Source organism: Amblyraja radiata, chromosome 7 (assembly GCF_010909765.2).
Source record: "Amblyraja radiata isolate CabotCenter1 chromosome 7, sAmbRad1.1.pri, whole genome shotgun sequence".
In the NCBI taxonomy this organism is placed as follows: domain Eukaryota; kingdom Metazoa; phylum Chordata; class Chondrichthyes; order Rajiformes; family Rajidae; genus Amblyraja; species Amblyraja radiata.
Genome location: NC_045962.1, coordinates 62,724,641 through 62,747,484, shown reverse-complemented (window position 1 = coordinate 62,747,484; position 22,844 = coordinate 62,724,641).

The window sequence follows — 22,844 nt, the reverse complement described above, 5'->3', positions numbered from 1 at the left end:
TTGCAATAAGTCACATAATTTTTGGAGAAGAATTTTTGAAATGTTCTCAAAAACACTAAAAACAAAATTGGACCCCGACACGGGATTGATCGCTCTAGGTACGTCTGTCAGTCACCTGCTCTGAGCTTTCACTATTTCAAACACGATTCCTTAATTATGGCCTGATAACGGCGAAAAAACTAATACTCAAATTTTGGAAACATACATCTGTCCCTACTCTTAAAATGTGGATTTCAAACATGTCTAAGACGCTACATCTTGAAAATATTAGTCTTGTCTTAGCAGAAAAAACAGATAATTTTTCGAAAACATGGACACCATTCATTGATTTATTACAAGGATAGTATGGTACAACACAATTTTGGAGTTAAATCTAATTACGGGTTAGGTGGGGAGGGATGTGAGGTAGATATATCATCACTCTTCTCTTTCTTTCTTTTTTGTCTTTTTATTTCTCTATTCCTTTCTTATTTCTTTTATTTACTCACTCTTTGGCTACAACACTATGGTAGTCTAGGGGTTCTATCCTTGCACGTTCCACTTTTTCTCTCTTGCTTTTTCTCCTTTCTTTTCTCCTAACTATAGCTAAAAGTCAAAATTGAAGCTGTACAATAACTGTATTATGTCATATACCGTTGGTTATATTTTAGTACACTTGCTTCCAATAATTTTTTTTAAAAAGGATGGAATCAGAGAGGATGCCTCCTATATAGTAAAACCAGATAACCATGGGGATAAACTGTAAACAAAGTTATCTAGTCAATGAGCAAATGGGATTAGTGAGAGACTGAGAACATTTTAAAAAATCTAAGAATTGCAAACGCAGAGCAGAAAGACATGTCCAGCAAATCAGGTTAAACTTCAGGATGGCATTGAGAGCCATGAGTTCGCTGGAACTCATAGAGGTCCTGTAGAAAGCAGCAGAAGAGGTAGATAACCTCACCCATGCCCATGCTATCATCCAACGTCTACCTCATCTTTGGCAGAGTTCATGGTTCCCACTTCGATCTGTTTAGCCATGCCAGAACCAGAATGCAGGTTAAACATTAATTCCAAGAGACTGCCTAATAAGATGAGGAACGTAGTATTACGTGCAACTAACAAACTGCCGGTGGAACTCAGTGAGTCAAGCAGCATCCCTGGGTGGAAATAAATGGTTGATGTTTCAGGTTGAATCAATATCAGGACTGCTGCACGGTTTTGACCTGAAAATGACCATTCCTTTCCACCCCCTGATGCTGCTTGACTTGTTGAGTCATTCCGGCAGATGTTTTCGATGCTCCAGATTCCAGCATCTGCCGGCTTCTGTACCTCCACCACTGCAGTACATAAATGTTTGCCTGTAGGTGGCAGCAGAGCCTTGGAATCTCACATTCAAAATTTCACATGGTCTTTTACAAGATCTGAAAATAATAATAATAAACAGCATTTTGTGGGGAATGTTGACATTTAACTGCATTTCTGATGACATTTTCTGGGATAATTGCGAGACAAATAATTCAGTTGCTTCTTTATAAAAATTGTCTGTGCCTTATAGGTGTTCTCTTTAGTCTCTAGCTGTATTTTAGAATAAATTCCATCTATTCTCAAGCATTTATTTTGGGACGATTGTGTAACATTGTATTTCATCTTATTAATAATAAAGTCATTGATTCTGCTTGTACTGTCTTCTGAATACTTATTGGAAGCAGTTCTTAAGAATGTTCACTATTTTAATTGCATCCTTAGTTTCAAGAAAATAAAACTACCAGCCTACACACAGTTTCAAAACATTTAAAATCTAATGTTGACTGAGGAAAAGTGTAACAACATTTTCAAGATCACCACATAAGATTAGTTAGTACACCAAATATAATTAGTAAACCCAGATGAAGGGTTTCAACCCTCCACAAATACTGCCTTACTTGCCAAGTTCCTCCAGATTGCTTGTCTTTCTTTTTGCCCCAGATTCATGCTCCATCATCCACAGTCCCTTGTGCCATCAAGGTTCATTAAATGTTATGATAGCAGGTAGATGGACATGTTGTGCAAACCACCGTTGTTATCTCCTGGCTGGACTTCTTGCCAACACCATGCAGATTGGTCCTTGCAAGTTTCCTGCATACTATAGACAATAGACAATAGACAATAGGTGCAGGAGTAGGCCATTCAGCCTTTCGAGCCAGCACCGCAATTCAATGTGATCATGGCTGATCATCCCCAATCAGTACCCCGTTCCTGCCTTCTCTCTATATCCCCTGACTCCGCTATTCTCTTGAAAGCATCCAGAGAACCCACCTCCACCGCCCTCTGAGGCACAGACTCACCACTCTCTGTGAGGAAAAGTGTTATCTCGTCTCCGTTCTAAATGGCTTACTCCGTATTCTTAAACTGTGGCCCCTGGTTCTGGATTCTCCCAACATCGGGAACATGTTTCCTGCCTCTAGCAACCCTTAACAATCTTATATGTTTCAGTGAGATACCCTCTCATCCTTCTAAACACCAGAGTGTACAAGCCCAGCTGCTCCATTCTCTCAGCATATGACAGTCCCGCCATCCCGGGAATTAACCTTGTAAACCTACGCTGCACTCCCTCAATAGCAAGAATGCCCTTCCTCAAATTAGGGGACCAAAACTGTACACAATACTCCAGGTGTGGTCTCACTAGGGCTCTGTACAACTGCAGAAGGACCTATTTGCTCCTATATTCGATTCCTCTTGTTATAAAGGCCAACATGCCATTCGCTTTCTTCACTGCCTGCTGTACCTGCATGCTTACTTTCATAGACTGATGTACAAGGACCCCCAGATCCCATTGTACTTCCCCTTTTCCCAACTTGACGCCATTTAGATAGTAATCTGCCTTCCTGTTTTTGCTACCAAAGTGGATAGCCTCACATTTATCCACATTAAACTTCACCTGCCATGCATCTGCCCACTCACCCAACCTGTCCAAGTCGCCCTGCACTCTCATAGCATCCTCCTCACAGTTCACGCTGCCACCCAGCTTTGTGTCATCTGAAAATTTGCTAATGTTACTTAGAATCCCTTCATCCAAATCATTGATGTATATTGTAAATAGCTGCGGTCCCAGTACCGAGCCTTGCGGTACCGCACTAGTCACTGCGTGCCATTCTGAAAGGGACCCGTTAATCCATTAATCCCTACTCTTTGTTTCCTGTCTGCCAACCACTTCTCTATCCATGTCCGCACTCTACCCCCCAATACCGTGTGCCCTAATTCTGCCCACTAATCTCCTATGTGGGACCTTATCAAATGCTTTCTGAATTCCAGGTACACCACATCCCTTGTCCATTTTCCTAGTTACATCTTCAAAAATTTCCAGAAGATTAATCAAACATGATTTCCCCTTCGTAAATCCATACAGCATATTGTGCTATACTGTAATACAGCTTCTTAATTATTTTATTTATAATGTTTAATGTTTTATGTGTCATTCCTAACTGTCACTATATGTTATGTTGTCACTTGCGGGCAGAGCACCAAGGCAAATTCCTTGTATGTGAATACTTGGCCAATAAACTTATTCATTCATTCATTCATTCATTCATTCATTAAGGTAACAGCAACGCTCTCAAATGTAGAATAGTGCATAAAAACTAGTCTACACAAACCACTTATCAACATACATTTCTCACAATGCACCAATCTATAAATGATATTTAATAATCAACTCCATTGCAATTTGGAAAGAGTTCAGACCAGAAGCACAATTTATGTGATTAACTTTTACATAACTTTTTCATAAATTGGTTGAGGTTTGATTACTTGCAAACTCTTTTGCTGCCTTTTTAACATGCCAACATTACATTGTTCCTTCCAGGTCAAAACAGCAGAACTTGAAATAGAACACCCAATTCAAGATTGTCCTAATTGTAGATATTTTATTCAACATGACCAGGTCTTGTCCAGCCTGTTGTTGCATGAAAAGCTGTGGTAAATCAATTTAACTTTCTGATACTCAAAGATAAAACTGTTCTATAAGTGTGATGTATAATTGTGTCGTGTGACATGCCTTTTATTTTATATCAAGTTTACTTTAATTATCTTATGAATATAAAATACGACAATGCTAATCAGAACCATCGAGAATTGACTCTATTAAAAGAGAGACCAGAAGGATTTAAATACTCTAACAAAGTAAATAGAGGTAAAGAGGTGGAGCCTTGTAAAGGAGAGAATTCCAGAGCACAGGGTCAGGACCAGGGCACATAAGGTAATTGCCACTATTGATTACATTTAGAGATGTCCAGAAGGCTAGAGTTTACAAAAAGTTTGGAGAATCATGGAGTTAAAATAGTTAAGAGAGATATGGAGGGGCTGAGACCACTGTTGCCGTATGAAAACACGGATAAGAAATCTACAACCATGTTAATGCTAACCAGGAGCCAGCGTACTTCAGTAAGCTCCTACTGATAGGTGAATTTATTTAGCCAGAGGGTGGTGAATCTGTGGATTCATTGCCAGAGACAACAGTAGAGATCAAGACGTTGGGTATTTTTAAAGCGTTAATTGATAGGTTCTTGATTATTAAGGGCATTAAATACTTCAGGGAGAAGGCAGGAGAAGGGGCTTGAGGGGGAAAATAAATCAGAGTAAGCTTGATGGGTCAAGTGTCCTAATTCTGCTCTTATGTCTTATGATATGTCATGACAAAATTCCGGCAGCTTTGATTTAGATTAACTTACATTTATGGACAACAAACTGAGGGAAGCGAGCCAGGATTGGGTTGAAAATGTGGTCTGCATGTAACAAAGGCACTGGTACAACGTTCAGCTTGTGAACACTGAAATCAGCCAATGACACAGAGTTGATATTGGGCGATCAGAGAGATGGCCAGTAAAGGAAACCCAACATTCAATTTAGAATAAAAAATGGCACCAAATTTTTGAGTACTCTAGATTAAGTAGTTGCCAAAAAGCAGGATGTTCCTAGCTCAAGTCAAATGATGGAGATGAAACACTACAGCACATTCCTTCCAAATATTTAATTTTCTACTGAGAGAGGCAAATGCCAAGACCAACACCAATTTGAGGTTCTTTTCATGTCTAATCTTCATGATAAGAAATGTACATAGAAGTAACAAAAAAAAATCCCAAATGTACACCAGCACTCAAAGGATACATTTTGAAAAAAATAAAAACTTGTTTTATTCTCAAAAATGTAAGATGAATAGGTGACTTATTAAATACCAATAAAATTATGAAGACATTTTAATGGTATAGGATACAATTGTACTTCTGGTGCAGACCACAACTAGGTCTTAAATATTAAAAAATTAAGTCTTAAATATAAAATACTCATTGATGAGTACATTGTAGTTACATTGTGTAAGTTCAAACACTCATTGTAATGCCTACTCATTTGAATGATGCAACAGTGCACCCAGTTCAATGCACCCTGTACAACAAAGCAAAGAACAGAAAAAAAAATATTGAATTACTTGCATTAATTTATATATGGAATTATGCTAGGATATTAGTACCTTAAAGATCAGTTTTTTACATGAATATAGTAGCTACATTACTAAATCAACATTATTTCTCAAGTGCCATTCTACTTAGGAATCTCAGTCTTAATTGTATTTAACAGTTGTACTACATGGAGCCATAATACAAGTATAAATCAGGATAATCCAGTTATTTACTACAGTACATCCAAATTCATTCAAAGGCTAATATCGCTTTGGTAAAATTCCGAAAGAAACTGCAATGAAGTGTGTGGAATTATTCAAATGAGGATGGATGGGAAAAATGGAAGTGAACTGATATTTGCCACACTTGCATGATGTTAGTTTTTCAAAGTAGGATTCAACCCAATTAATATTGGGTGGGCGATCAATAAAGGAAAAAAATAACAGGATTTGAGCTCCTTAAAGGAGAAAACTAATGATCATCAAAAAATCTCTCCCGAGTTCCCTATGATGTACAGATGGAAGCAAAATTGGACTGATAAGTCACAGAGCAAATAGGACTTAATCTTTATATATATTGTTCTTTTCTTAAAATCTGCATGCACCATTAGAAAGGCAGCATGGTAAATAATCTTTCCTTCCCTCCACAACAATCTCAAGAAGGTGGTTTTGTCAATATATTCATGATTCTTTGACAGGAAACAGATAAAGTAAAAGAAACAGGCAAGGGTGAGGTGATTGGGACGCCTTGTCACAGATTTGCGGCTGTTGTGGTGAAGAGAATACTTGCAATTAATAATTACAAGTAATCTATGCACCATTCTAAACCAGAATAAATGTTCCCATTTGACTTATTACTTTTCCTAACATTTGCAGCTTGGATATGGGCCACGGAGAAAGAGTAAGTCACAATGTGGGTACTCTGATAATGAAATTGCTAACAACAACTTATTCACATCCCTTAAAGGTGTATCCTATTTTTGATGACCAAAAATGACCACAAATTATTGTATAATAGGATCCATTGGTGAACTTCTCCTTTTAATTTCCTGCACAGCCACATTGGAACCACATCATGTAACATATTGGAGTAATGGTGCAATACATTTCCAACGGTATGTTTCCTTTCTAAACTTTTTTTAAAGATATGGCGCGATGATTATGAACCACATTTACACTCCTATACTTTAGTATTACAACACAAAGAATCCAGCTGCGCTGCCAACTTTGCATTAATATTAGGCTCTTTGAGGTTTATGTAGAATTATCTATGTTATACAAGATTTGCATTTCCAAAAATAAAATCTCAAAAAACAGACTGGTTTTCTTCAAAGATTTTATAGGGGCAAGTTTAAACTTCCCTGCCCTCCAGCAGAGTGCAGGTGGGATGTTAAAATAGCTGTAGAGTACCGGGTGTCCTAATCCCCTGAGACACCATTTTAACTCTGCATCCTGTTTTAGAAGGCAGCTGCCAGAATGGGGCACAGTTTCATCAAGTACTGTGATATTTCCTACCCCAATCATAAAACTATTTCTGTAATTCAGGAGAACATTGCAGAGGTTAACTATGATTTGAAGAAAAACAACCTCCTGTTAATGCTCATCCCTTAAGCAACATTGTCAAAAAGTGGCGAAGATGAATCTTATAGCTGAGATGGGTATAGAGGGCTTCAATGCAATATCTCCACATTTGTTTGTGCAACCATGGTGAATGTGCATCAACTTACCATTCTGGAGACATTAATAGGTTTACGGTAAGATGGGGAAATTTGAATAGGAACCCGAGGGCAACGTTTTCTCACAGAGTGTGGTGCGTATATGTGGAAATAGTTGACACAGGTATAATAACAACACTTAAGCCATTTAGACAGTTACAAGAACAGCAAAGGTTTAGAAGTATATGGGCCAAACACAGGTAAATAAGTTTAGATGGGGCACGTTTGTAGGCATGGATGAGTAGGGCTGAAGGGCCTGTTTCTGTGCTGCACGACTCTATGGCTCTAATAGCATGAAAAATACAATAAGCCACTTATGAAATCCTAAGATATAAATTATTTCTTTCCTACACTAATTTTGATTTTGAAATAAAACACATAACTAAAATCATTTATGAGAAAAGAAATAATGCACTGAATCTTTGTGAATTATAGTCTGACTTCCAAAAACCATTGGCAATGAAAATATTAGACAAACAGCTACATAAATGTGGGCTAGCCGGAAATATGTTGCAGATATAAAACCCTCACAGTAAATAAAATAGTGACACAAAGAAGATATGAAAATGCAAATTTTTCCTATGAATATTGTTTTATTCATTTTCAGGATGCATACACTGCTGGCGCACACTGAATTTATTGCCAATCCTTAATTGCTTTTGAAATGGTACTGTCACATTTTTTTAACTCATTTAACTTTGTTCAAAAATCCATTTATGGTTTGATTATGTACTACCTGTACCACTTTTCTAGATTTCCTTTGTGATACTGTACAAAAATCAAACCCATTTGTAACTCAATACGCTTGAATCAATTATATTAACAACATTCTAGTGTGGTATGAAGAGTGTAGACAATAGCTGTATGGTGATAATGGAATCCCATCCCACTTCTGAACCAGGACCTTTATGAGCACAAAGAACACTATTATTATTCTCTGCTTAAGTGGGATGGGTACTGAACTGAACAGTATCAATAGTACTGATAATTTGGGAATGACGATGGAGAAGGAACATGATGAAATGCTACTCCACTGCAACGTATGCCCTAAAGCAATTTCTTCCGCTTTTAATATTAATTCTATGAGGCCTTCCCTCACTGCTACCTGCCAGTGATTTCCACAGTTTTGACACTCACTCCTTTTCACCTGTATCCACCTATCACTTGCTAACTCTTGCCCCATCTCTTCCATTGCCTCAAAATGGCTCCATCCCCTCTTCTCTTTCGGTCCAGATTAACCGTAGTGTCCAAATGGTAAGAGGATGCAGATAAGCTAAATTGATGGTCAAGAATGTGGCAGAGGATTGTTATGCGGTAAATTGTGTGTTTGTTCATTTTAGTAGAAAATGTGAAAGGTGTAATAACACAAATCATTGAAGATTAACAAGCTGGCACAGCAAGTGAGTAAGAAGGCAAAGTTCAGGTTGGCCATTTTTACAAAGGGACGAGGACAAGGGTAAAGATACCTCATTAGGATTGCATAGGACACATGGGAGAGTGCATGGGGGATACTGTGTACAGGTCTGATCTTCCTACAGAAGGAAAGATATATTTGCGATGGAGGTACTGCAACAAATCTTCTTCAGCTTCATTTCTGGGAGGGCAGAGTGGGGTAAAGGCGGGATTTCCATACAAGGTGAGGTTAAGGAGAATAAATCTGAACTGGGCACTTTTCAGAAGAATAAGAGATGACTTTGATGCAGAAAACTATGAGGTGTCAAACCAGTGCAGAACCTACACAGTGAATGGCAAAGCCCTGGAGACTATTGTAGAACTGAAGATCTAGGAGTACAGGTGCATAGTTCCCTGAAAGCGACATCACAGGTAGTTATGGTGGTCATGAAGGTTTTGGTACATTTTGGTACATTGGCCTTCATCAGCCAGGGTATTGAGTATAGAAGTTGGGATTTTGTGTTACAGTTGTACAAGAGGCAACACTTAGACTACTATCTCCAGGGTTCCCATGCCGCTGTGAGGACTCTCCCGACACCGGAGCACCACCACCCGGCGAGAATGGCCAGGAACAACTGTGGAGGCCTCAATAGGCCTGACTATGGGTGAACTGGGGTTGGGGACTGGACTTTGTGCCTTCCCTCATGGTGGGAGCCATTGTGGGGGGATGTTCTTTGTGTTTAAGACTCTCATTGGTGTTATGTCTGTATTCTTTTGTGTACTGCAAAATGGCAAAAAGCATTTCACTTCACTACGTGTGTGAATGTGACTAATGTGAATGTGACTAATAAAATACCTTTGATACCTTTGATCTTCTGTTTTGGTCATCCTGCTATAGAAAGAATGTCATTAAGTTAGAAAGAGTGCAGAGAAAATGTACAAGGATGTTGCCAGGGGTCGAGAGTCTGAGCTTGGCTATTGGGATGCCGCAAGGCTCAGTGCTGGGACCCCAGTTATTTACAATATATATTAATGATTTAGACGAGGGAATTAAATGTGACATCTCCAAGTTTGCGGATGACACAAAGTTGGGTGGCAGTGTGCGCTGCGACGAGGATGCTATGAGGCTGCAGGGTGACTTGGATAGGTTGGGTGAGTGGGCAGATACATGGCAGATGCAGTATTATGTGGATAAATGTGAGGTTATCCATTTAGGCGGCAAGAACAGGAAGGCAGATTATTATCTGAATAGTGTCAGATTTGGAAAAGGAGAGGTGCAACAAGGCCTCGGTGTGATTGTACATCAGTCACTGAAAGTAAGCATGCAGGTACAGCAGGCAGTAAAGAAAGCTAATGGCAGGTACACAAAAAAGCTGGAGAAACTCAGCGGGTGCAACAGCATCTATGGAGCGAAGAAAATGGGCAACGTTTCGGGCCGAAACCCTTCTTCAGGTTTTTAAAAAGAGTTCCAAAGCCGGGAGGTCACGAGGGGGGTTCCACGGGAAAAGGGGTCATCAGAGGACTCCTTCCCATGGAAGTGCGCTGTGAGGCGGAGGCGACGGTAGAAGAGCTCCAAGTCGTGGTGGGCGCAGAACTCATTGAGGTGGGGACGGAGGGGGACAAAGGTAAGACCTCTGCTGAAGGCAGACCATTCGGTGTGGGAGAGGGGGAGGTCAGGGGGGATGGTGAACACCCGGCAAGGATGGGGGTTGGGGCCGGAGGGAGGCAGGTGGGTGGACTGGGGACGAGGCGATGTGTGGTGGGGGGGTGGTGGGTGGTGGAGGGGTGGTGGGTGGTCAGGGTGTGGGGGGGTGAGAGGGCTGTGGTGTGGTTGGGGAAGAGCAGGGGTCACATAGTTAGAGGGGGATAGGGAAGAGTCAGTGGAACAGCCACTGAGGTTAGCAAGGCTGGGCAGACTGGCATTAGGACTCAGTGGAGTCAAACCCAGGAGAGTGGGAGTTAGCAGCGTGGAGGCTTCAGGCCCAGTGCAGAGTCCAGGCTCCAGGTAAGGCGACGGCTGTGGGTTGCTGGAGGTAGGTGGAGTGGCGAGGGTCAATGGACCCGATGGTAGGAGTGCAGTGGCGCGGGTCAACGGACCCGATGGTGGGAGTCCAGTGGCGAGGGTCGGCGGACCCGATGGTAGGAGTCCATGGACGCTTGAGTCGGGGTCCGAGGGCGATGTGTGGGAGGTCCCGGCGAAGTTCCGGGAGAGACAATGCGAGGTCCTGCTGGTGCCGGCGCATCGCGGCCAGGGTGGATCTCAGTGATCATGGCATGTTGGCCTTAACTGCAAGAGAATTCGAGTTTAGGAGCAAGGAGGTCCTACTGCAGTTGTACAGGGTCCTTGTGAGATTGCACCTGGAATATTGTGTGCAATTTTGGTCTCCTAATTTGAGGAAGGACATTATTGCCATTGAGGGAATGCATTGTAGGCTCACCAGGTTAATTGCCGGGATGGCGGAACTGGCATATGATGAAAGAATCGGTCGAGTGGGCTTGTATTCACTGGAATTTAGAAGGATGAGATGGGATCTTATAGAAATATATACAATTCTAAAGGGATTGGACAGGCTAGATGCAGGAAAAATGTTCCCCATGTTGGGGGAGTCCAGAACCGGGAGTCGCAGTTTAAGAATAAGGGGCAGGCCATTTAGGACTGAGATGAGGATTTTTATTTTCACCCTGAGAGTTGTGAATCTGTGGAATTCTCTGCCACAAAAGGCAGTGGAGGCAATTTCACTGGATATTTACAATTTATAATTCACAATTCAAGAGAGAGTTAGATTTACAGTAGCTCTTAGGGCTGAAGGAATCAAGGGATATGGGGAAAAAGCAGGAACGGGATACTGATTTTAGATGATCAGCCATCGTATTGAATAGCTGTGCTGACTTGAAAGGCCAAATGGCCTTCTGCACCTATTTTTCTATGTTTCTATGAGCTGTAGAGCGAAGTTTGGTAGGCTAGGACTTTATTTCTTGGAGCACAGGAGTCTGAGGGGTGATCCGATAGCATCATGTATACAATCATGAATGGAATAGATAGGATGAATGCACATAATCTTTTACCCAGGATAGGAGTATCAAACATAAATTAAGAAGGGCACGATTTAGTACAAGCCTCATGTTTAAGGTAAGAAGGGCAAGATTTAGTACAAGCCTCATGGGTAACTATTTTCAATCAGATGGTGATGGGTGTATAGAACAAGATACCAGAGGATATAGTTGTGGCATACTATAATAGCATTTAAAAGGCATTGGGCAGGTACATGGATAGGAAAGGTTTAGATGAGACATTTTGGTTGGCATGGATGAATTGGACCAAAGGGCCCGTTTCCGTTCTGTGTGACTCTATGAATCTATCTGATTAAAATAAGCCTTACATGGTAGAATCAGGAATGATGTTTACTTTCCCCAGGTTGGGATGTCGAGAACCAGGGCTCACCATCTAAATATCAAGGGTTAGCCACTCAAGACTCGGTGACAATAAATGTCTTCACCCAAAAAGTAATGAATCCTTGAAATACTCCCTCCAAGAAAACTGCAGAGGCTCAGACTGACAGTGCTGAGTTTTAGATAGTAAGGGAATTGAGGGATTTGGGATTAGTTCAAGAAACTGGCACTGGGATAATTGATCACCTATGATCATATTGAATGGATAAGGAACAAAGGGCTGAATAGTCTACTACTCATTGAAACTTACCAAATAATGAAAGGCATAGAGTGGATGTGGAAAGGATGTTTCTCCTGGTGGGAGCATCTAGGACAAGAGGTCATAGCTCAGAATTAAAGGGTGCTCTTTTAGAAAGGAGGTGAGGAGGAACTTCTTTAGTCAGCGGGTAGTTAATCTGTAAAACTCATTGCCACAGATGGTTGTGGAGGCCACGTCAGTGGATATTTTTAAGGCAGAGATAGACAAATTCTTGATTAGAATTGGTGTCAACGGTTATGGGGGAAAGGCAGGAAAATGGATTAGGAGGCAGAGGTCAGCCATAATTGAATGGTGGTGGACTCGATGGGCCGAATGGCCTAATTCTATTCCAATAAATTGTGAATTTGTGAATCTGTACTGCTTCTATTTCTTTTGTCCTTATGGAAGAGGTTGTGCTTTAATTTTCTGCATATTCCTTATACATTTCAAATCCATCAAAATATATAGAATGCAAATCAGAACAATTTAATGCATTTTTCATGCAGTTTTAAGTCTGTAACAAGTCTGCATTAAGTAAATAATTTGTAACAATTCAGCCTTGTCATTGTATAATGAGAAGTGTGGTTTCCACTGTAGCCTGAAGAGGAAATCATTTCCTTTGGCATCAGGCCTAACATAACCAAACTAACGGTATTTAGAAATGCCCGGAACAGAGATTATGCCCATCCCTTCCTTTTTCAGTGTTGAGGCACCTCTTTGGATATGTGATAGCAAGCACTTAATAACTCACTGAACCCAGCTGTAAACTGTACACCACTAGGGTATTTTGAGTCCTAGAAAAAATATTTATGGCCATTGGCAAGGCCACAATTTGTTGTCCATTGACAATTGCCTTGCTCAACCATTTCTGAGGCAGTTAAGACTCAAATGCATTTAATTATATAAAATCTATCCCTTACTTGCAATGCAAATTCACACCTATGAGTTTTTTAAATAATAGTTTTTAAATCCAGATGGCAAAATTATAATGTGTATTTATTCACTATCTGTAAATTTAAAAAAAAAAGGTATTTCACGGAGTCCTTAAAATTATTAATGAATTTCCATAAGGAAAGTGGAGTGGAGGGGGAAGGGGAAAACAAAAATGATTAGTTCATGAAGTTTCATGTCACACTGTATTTGCATATTCTGTTGTGCAGCAGCAAGTAAGAATTTAATTGTTCTATCTGGGACGCATGACAATAAAACACTCTTGACCCTTGACTCTTGACTCTTCCAAGGCATAAATTATGGTTGAAAATACATCAGTCATTATCAGGCAAAGATTGCACTGGAGTCAGAAAAGGTTCTGGGAGAGATGACATATCAACGCTGGAGGATGTTGAGAGTGATGCAGAAGTGAGGTCCTAAGGGAAATTTACCAAAATGTTTTATGAATTGACTAGAAAACAGTTAGCGTGTTGGGGAAGATTTCAAGTGGTCTTTTAAGCATTACATGTTTTTGACATTCAGAATTATTGCAGCTTAAATTAAATGATTATAGATAATGAATATTCCTAAGAAGGCTCCGGGGATGCACAGCGGTGGTGGCAGAAGGTTCCTGGGATGCGCCATGGTGGCAAACGATGAGGGACCCGGTGGACCGCTGCAAGGGAAGACCTGGTGGGCTGCCAGCGGCCACATGTGGCCTGCCACCATGAACAGGGACCTGGCGAACGCTGCCTGCAATTGGAAGCTCCGAAGCCGTTGATCTCGACCCCGAATACCGGAGAGTCAAGGAGGAGGGAGCCGCTGGCGATGACGGATGCAAGGAATGGGACGGCAGGAGATGGACCTGGGTATTAATCCCAGCGCATACAAGGTCGGCTGCAAGTCAAGTCGTCGTCAAATTTATTTATATAGCACATTTAAAAAAACAACTCTCGTTGGCCAAAGTGCTTTACATTTGTTATAAGAATAGCACAACAAAACAGACTACATACATATATACATGCAGCCCTCACTCAGAGGACGTCAGGAAAGGCTTGGGAGTATAGATAAGTCTTTAGTCTTGACTTAAAAGAGTTGATGGAGGGGGCAGTTCTGATGGGAAGGGGGATGCTGCTCCACAGCCTAGGGGCTGCAACCGCAAAGGCGCGGTCGCCCCTGAGCTTATGCCTAGACCGTGGGATATTCAGCAACCCCAAGTCGGCTGATCTGAGAGGCCTGGAGGTGGAGTGGTGGGTGAGAAGACTTTTTATGTAGGTGGGGGCAAGCCCATTGAGGGCTTTGTAGACATGGAGGAGTATCTTGAAGTTTATACGGAACCGCACAGGGAGCCAGTGGAGAGAGGCCAGGATCGGGGTGATGTGGTCCCTTTTTCGGGTGCCCGTCAGGAGTCTCACTGCGGCGTTTTGGACCAGTTGCAGGCGGGACAGGGAAGATTGGCTGATGCCAGTGTAAAGGGAGTTGCAGTAATCTAGGCGGGAGGAGATGAATGTGTGGATGATCTTTTCCAGGTCATCAAACTGGAGGAATTGTTTTATTTTAGCTATCATCCGAAGCTGCAGGAGGCACCGCCCCCCCCCCCCAGGCTGTCGGGCGAGGAGAGGGACTTTGGTTCATGGGCCGAGCGGTTAATGGCGATGGAGGAGACCGTGCAGCGTCTTGGTGCTTGCTTACCTGCATCGGGAGCTGCTCCAGTACATCGAACACATAGACCAGTCCTTGGACGTTTCACAAATACCGCTAAAATATGGTGACTCATGCATGTGTGAGCTATGAAAAAAGAATTTCACTGTACAGTGCGTATGTAACAATAAAGAACCATTTAATATTCTTATTGTAATTTTTAAATTTTTAATCTCAATTATTTTTGACTAAAATCTCCATTTATTTTAAAGTAGACTGACCAGTTTGCTATATAGATTACGCAAGCGTAAGAACATTGGGATCACATATGAAAATTGAATTATCACACGAAGGGCATCAGATTAGGGTCATAAATCATTGGGAAGAAAGCACAAAGTACTTGTGTGTACCACATAATAGTCTGGCTGTGGAGTAAAAGTGGCTGCAGCAAGACAGATAAAAAACATTAAGTAACAGGAAATTGAGGGTAGTGGTGAAAGGTTGTTTTTCAAACTTAGGGAGAAGTTGAGTTTCGCAGGATTCTGCACTGTGTCACTGGGTTTCTCAACATATTTTAATGACTTTGGCATATTATATTATGGCATATTATATGATATTATAAGGCTTAATCTCTTGTCCAGTTGGCACGAATCTTAGTGACAAAGTAAACTTATGAGAAGGATAAGAAGTGGTCAAACCAATATGCACAGGCTGGAAGAATGGGATGATAGCTGATGGATGATACACTTTGAGAAATATTTGAAGATTTGGGAGAGATTTCAGAAGTGATTTGCCTGAATAATTCCAGAAATCAGGAACTTTGGTTCCTGTAGATAGACTCGAGAAACTTGGGTTTTTGTCCCAGAAACAAAGAAAATGGCAAAGAGCACTGGTGGAGGTATTTAAAAATATAAAGGATTTAAGCAAAGGAGTTAGAGAGACAAGGAGTCATGACCTTGGGGACAGATAATGACAACGTCTCTATCGCTCTTTTGGATGGGAATGAAAGCCGCATTGATACTATTTCAGAAATTAGCAGGTTAATATTTCCTCTATCATTTTTGCTGAGCATTTCTGATCACTTTCCTATTGGTATTGGTAGGCTTTCCTTATATGAAAATTGGCTACCACATTTTCTGATTTGCTTCAGTGGCTACATTTCAAGCGTAATTAAATTGCTGTAATTTCCTTTCCTTTATCGCAAATTTGTAAAAGATAAATAGAAATGTGTCTCTTTTTGTTAAAGAATGATTATGAAGTGTCCCATTTTGACACTCTATCTCTGCCACAGGGCCTGGCTTTGGGACTAGCAGGGAGCTGGAATTATTCCTTTATTTTCCAGTCAATACCTGCAGAGATGAGTTAATGTTTATTTTCTAGACGTCTCATGAAAAAAAATAATCTCTCTCAATTTTCCTCAGAGTATCCTAAGGTTTTCATTGGTTCAGCTCTGCACAAAAATGGCTGACTGGGTCAACATTAATTCTTGGAGCCTGGCAGACTGTGGAATCCACATAATTTTTAGGGAAAAGATGTTGGTCCTTCTTTTTTTCCCCATCTATCCTCTCTTTATGCTTTAATTATCCATTGAGCATATTAGCAAGGCCAAGATTTATAATTATCTCAGGATTGGATGCTCAATTTACAGCCATTGTGAAGGAAGGAACTGCACATGCTGGTTTAAACTAAAGATAGATGCGAAAAGCTGGAGTAACTCAGCAGACAGGCAGCAGCTCTGGAGAGAAGGAATGGGTGACATTTCAGGTCGATACCCTTCTTCAGACTTCTGCAGAGATTCTGCCTGTCCCGCTGAGTTACTCCAGCTGTTTGTGTCTATCTACAGCCATTGTGAGTTCATTAAACCATTATCTATGCTCTCTCAGAATCATGAGTTTGATGCACTTTTTCATTACCAATCTTTTTATTTTGTTCGATAGCTCTCAACAAATCTCCAGAAGCATCACATCTATACATTTGACTTCTCAACATGCACTAATCGTCACCCATTCATTTTGTAGGATAAGGCAGAACATAATACTAGGAAGAGACCCAGGATTGATGTTGGAGATACCATCTTTATTACTCACAATCTGGTAGGGGAAGGAGTCATTTATCTAGGCAGGATCAAAGGTCAAGTAAGACTGCCAAGTATACAATATTATTTGCAACATTTCCTTCACTGCCTGGAGAAAGTGCATCAGTTTCAACGTGTTCTCGAAACTATTTTTGAATTGTGAAAACCTGCCTTCCATCCGAACACTTTTCCATATCCCTTAAAAACGTGTGAAATAATAATGTAGGGTTTGAAAACATTGCTGTCATTATAGAATTAGATATCTAATGACGCAAGGAAAAGGGAAACACTGAATTATGAGCGAAGAGGAAAAGAGAAAGGTAGGAATAGTCCATGTTGATGGAAATGATCAAAATGGATATGAGACACAACACTTCATGACCACTGAAGGTAGACAAAAATGTTGGAGAAACTCAGCGGGTGAGGCAGCATCTATGGAGCGAAGGAAATAGGTGATATTTCGGGTCGAGACCCTTCTTCAGACTTTCTCATGACCACTGAGATGTGTTTGGGGCTACATGATGGGTAGAAGATATTATTCTATAAACTGATCAATTGATCAGGATTGAATGTGAAAAATAAGAAAGAGGAATGGAAGAAAATTCTGAACAAAAACACAAATAAAAGGAAATCCAATTTGAAAATGTTTGATTAAGTAAATAAATAAACATAGCTAAGATGTCAAATAAAAATGCAGAAGTATATGACAGGTAAATTAAAGAGAAAAAATGAATGCATGAAAAATACATTTCCTTAATTGTAGTACAGTCATTTTTTCACAAAATAAATATGGCATGTTAACAATAAGTTTGCTGTTCCAAAATCTAATTTTTAGAATATACATGCGACAACATTTAAGAGCCTATAAAATATTAATATTGGAACTGAAAAATGGGAATTAGACTTCATACACAATGAATGTGGAACTTCTATTTTGTTTCTTTACAATAATGGATGTTAAAAATGTATTAACATTCATTACCAGCATAAATATGAAAAAAACATAATTATAAAGAGTTAACTATGTATTTGATGTTCCTTCACAGTAATCCCTGTTCACTTAAGGCCAACAACCTTTGGTGTTCTTTCAAAAAAAACTCTAAAAGGAATTTTAATTAAAGATTAAATTGAAGGTTCATTTGAACATTTGCCCTTCATTTTTAAAAACCAATAAAACACACATTAAAAGCTAATCTTATTTAAAAACCTCCCAGCAAAGTCTGATGTGCAAGTAGCACTTCTTTTTCTAATCAAATCTCAATTTACTCTTGATTTAGGACACAATTGTTAAGTGCTTGCATTCATTCCCATTAAAATGTGTGCAGCTTGCAAATTCAATCTTCATACCTTTGTGAAATTCAGCAAAATAACTTTATCAATAATGAAATTCAGAAACATTTCAAAGTTTCTTGATGTCATGTCAGACAAGCAGCAATATTAGTTGAAACATTGATTAGATGAATAATATGCTGAGCAAGGTGACAGGTTAATCAATATTATGGAGTGGAATACTTTCCATTTTTGAACATCTTTGGTTGGAATGCAGCATTACAACACTCCTACAGAAACTAATTCTCAAGAAGCACGGGTTTGAGAATGTGCTTTCCCTGATGCTGTCCAATCTCCAAACAGTGATCTGTGGCAGAGTTTCCCATCGAGCTTGCAGAATTGTTGAATGCACCCTCTAGCATTGCCATTATAATGATTAACCAGGTTTAAGTGCACCTGTCAGAGAGAGAGAGAGAGAGAGAAGTTGATGTACAATGATTCAAACAGAAAATTAATCATTGCCTGTTTATCCATGGGAAAACAAATTTCAAACACCATCTATCTAACCTTTGCATTTGACCACATCAATCAAAATTGAATACTTTAACGAAAATTAATTTCTAAAACTTGCATTGGAAGCTAATTTAACTGCAGCAAACTATTCATAGGCATCCAGACGACAAGCTTCATTCTAATAAATGATGACTACGGGAGAGCATAGCGAGTGTAATTTCATTAAAATTATGCTACTGCAACCTAAGTAACAGTCCACAGGTAATATTCGATTACCCTGGGGTTAACCAGTGGGACATTGAGTGGTGAAATTAGCTGCTTGAGTAGTCAGTGATTACTGGTGAGTATATGGTTGTTGATTAATGTCGTTTTTGGTGTGGGGGCAAAGGGGGGTGGGGAGGGAAGAAGGGGGGGGGGGTGGCGTGGTGGTGAAGGAGGTTGTGAAGCGTTGGAATTAGCAGCAATAGCAGAACTGGTGGCAATGGAACAGAACATTTATATTCATATATCACAAAGGTATATCAGAGCTTGTTAATTATGACCCATCTTACTTCCCTTTAAGTGGAGCAAATTAATCAAATGAGTCAAGTGTGGTTAAATACCATTTGTCACACAAGCAACAGAACAATGGAATTGTTAGTTGCTGCAGCTTTATAGCCCCATTAACACCATAACACAAATAAATATACAATAATCAATAATGCAATTAATTAATAAACAGTAATATGAGGTAGAAAAACCATAGTAGTGCAAAAACAAAGTCGGCTATGCAATCAAATTCTGTTTGTTGGTGGGGAGTTCAGCACCCGTGATGGAACAGCCAACATCTACCACTTTCTGCAGCCTCCTTTTTTCTTGGTCGTTCAAGTAACTGAACCAGGCCATGACGTAACCAGTTAGTATGCTTCACACCAGTGGAAGTTCAATAGCATTTTCAGTGACATACCAAATCTCCTCAATCTTCCAAGGAAATAAAGATATTGGTGAGATTTCTTTGTATTTGTGCTTGCATAAATGATGTTGCCACCAGACATAATGCTCACAAATACTGCCTCAGGTTAATTCAAATCTTTAACCTTTAGGTCTCATTGGTACACGGAAAAACTCAATGCAATATTTGGTCTCTACCGATACTGTGAAATGCTTACCATCCAGGAACCTTAAGAGGTTCTATGTGACAGAATGGTTAGAGAGGGCAAAATACCACAAAGCAGGCTCAGGTAATATCAATTATACAGACTTCTGACTAGAAAACCATTCTCAGTTGGTCTTGCTGAAGTTATTACAGGCACTTTCACACAAAACAACAAATAAATATATAATAAACAAGGATACAATAAATTAACCGTTATATTGGGGTAATCATTTCATAATAGTGTAAGCTGAGACCATAATCAAATTAAATTGTAACTGCAGTAGTGGTTTCATAGTACATTACTGCGGTTTTGACAACTCTAACAATGCTATGATTTAGGAATTCCTCCATGATCAGATAATGTTATCATGCTTCTTTATAATATTTAACTAAAATGGACGATTTAGGAAAGTAAGAAAGGTTTCTCCTTTTGCTTATTCATTTTTTAGAATATTGCCATCATTGGCAGGACCAGCAAGAGCAGATAGTAAAGAGCCATCTTTTGGAACTGTTGCTCTCCTTTTGATGAAGGTATTCTCACAGTGCTTTTGCGTAAGGCAACTCATGATATAAACTCAGTGACAAATGAAGACAAATACTTCAAAGTTTTTATTTGACATTCTAAGTTTCTTTAGTCTCCAGTAACTCAAAAAGATGTTTATGTATTTTTAATTTGTTGTAGTTTGTTGACCTATTTGTCTCAATGCATACAGTAATGACTATGCATGTGAATCATTTGTCGCACATAACCACTGCAAACTGAATATATGATTAAGTGTATCCAAATTAAATAAACAACAGCCTGAGAATTTCATGTACAATTATTATTTCTAAAAGTTTTATGGTGCATAGAAACATAGAAACATAGAAAATAGGTGCAGGAGGAGGCCATTCGGCCCTTCGAGCCAGCACCGCCATTCATTGTGATCATGGCTGATCGTCCCCTATCAATAACCCATGCCTGCCTTCTCCCCATATCCCTTGACTCCACTAGCCCCCAGAGCTCTATCTAACTCTCATAAAATATTTGGCTGAATTTCAAAGAAATGCATTGCATATAAGAAATCACATGAACTTTGTAACGAAAAACATACTTCATGTCCATGGGTAAAACCATGAGATTTTTATTGAGATGGGTATATATCCTGTTATTTATAATTGCAACAGTATTATACAGAGAAAGTGTTTCACTTTCCACAAAGTTGTTCGTGAAGAAATTATATTGTGGAAATATCCCTGTGCTTCAAGTAAAAAGTAATCATTTCTCACATGATCAGGCATGTCCTGAAGGAAAATACAAAAAAATCACTTAAAATTGTGTCAGTGCCTAATCCCAGAGTGTCAAGGTCAAGTTAGTAGTCTGATAATTAGGAACATCATTCAAAGTCCTTGATGTAGAACCATAGTTGAGGTGAGGGAAAATATCCCTGAGAATTAGGTAGAACTTTTTCATAGTTTTCAAAAATTTAGGTTAGAAACTCAGTAGAAATATTGTTATATTAAGTCTGTGTTTTAGCACATTCTAGAACATGAGTGACGCAGGCAAGGTTGGCATTTTTTTTTCATACCTTACTGTCCTGAGAATATTAATGTGATATTCTTCAAGTATTTTATGTTTCAATTATAATGCTCAAGAATTTGCCATTAATTCTGACAGCTCTTCAAGGAACCAATGGTATTTTATGGTGAAAGTGTAACTCAGCTTTGGAACACAGGTGTTATGGGGAGAATGCAGGAAAATTGGGTTGAGAGAAAGATGGACCAGCCATGATTGAATGGCAGAGTAGATTTGATCGGTTGAATGGCTGACATCTGCTCCTAGAACTTATGAACTTATGAACGCTGAACCATGGAATCCAGTGGTGAAGATTCAGATTCTGATTCAGATTCAAATTTATTGTCATTGTGCAGTGTACAGTACATAGACAACGAAATGCAGTTAGCATCTCCCCAGAAGAGCGAACATAGAATAATGAGCAATAAATATATATACGTACATACAGTCGTAGTGGTGCAATTTTTCTGGGGGAAGGAGTGACTGGCAATCTGGGGGGGGGGGGGTGACTGGCAATCAACGAGGTACAGTTAAGTAATGTAACAGCCGCAGGGAAGAAGCTGTTCCTGGACCTGCTGGTCCGGCAATGAAGAGACCTGTAGCGTGAGATTGTTTAAGTTAGACCTGATGCAGGATCTTTGAGCCCATTAGTTTCAACAGTATTGTCGGACTCCGGGGAAGAAAGGGAAGAGCATGATTACATTCCTTTATTACTGTTGTGGTCTGCTTAATGTTAATAATTATTTTAAATTGTGTTTGTTATTTTTAAAATATTAATTTAATTTTAATAGTTCTTATGGATTTCAGAGACATGCAGTAACATTCAATAACCTTAAGAGCTTTGATAAATGGTGATGCTGAGGATGGTATTTTGTCAGCAGTTATGTTCTGTGGGGGGCGGCCTATACAGGTCACTTCACTACATTGTTTGAGACCTTGCGAACCTTCAGGTTCCACCAGTGAATCCAGGATCGTTTGTACAAACAGCATTGACTTTCCTCCCATATGGCCAAGTTTGGCAAGGTGAAGATCAAGATGAACAATTACCAAAACATTTCGAGCCACTATTTTCATTGTTCTAAACCAGAAATATCCTCAGCTCATTCTACTCAATCTCTCCGATAGGTCAGATTTACCATCATTATTTGTGGCACCAGTTATATCTTATGTGATACCAGAGCTTGTTAAGACTCGTGCCTAAGACTTGCACTGTGTTTACTTTCAGATTTCAGACCAAGAAATACAAGAAATTCCACACAGAATAGAGCACTCATTCGTGACGTGATTAAATAATTCAAATGGAATATGAGCTCCTGCAGTAAAACCAGTCTTTAGCCCAATGAACTATGTAAAAACAATATAGCTCCTTATTTTTGCAATAATATTCCAGCACCTGCTCAAAGACATATATTATCTTCTTTAGCTGTAGAAAATAAAAGTTATGCATATACTCACTGAAGCCCCATGCAAATTCAGCAGGTATTCCTGACTCCAGATCTGCAAATTTTTGCAGTTAATG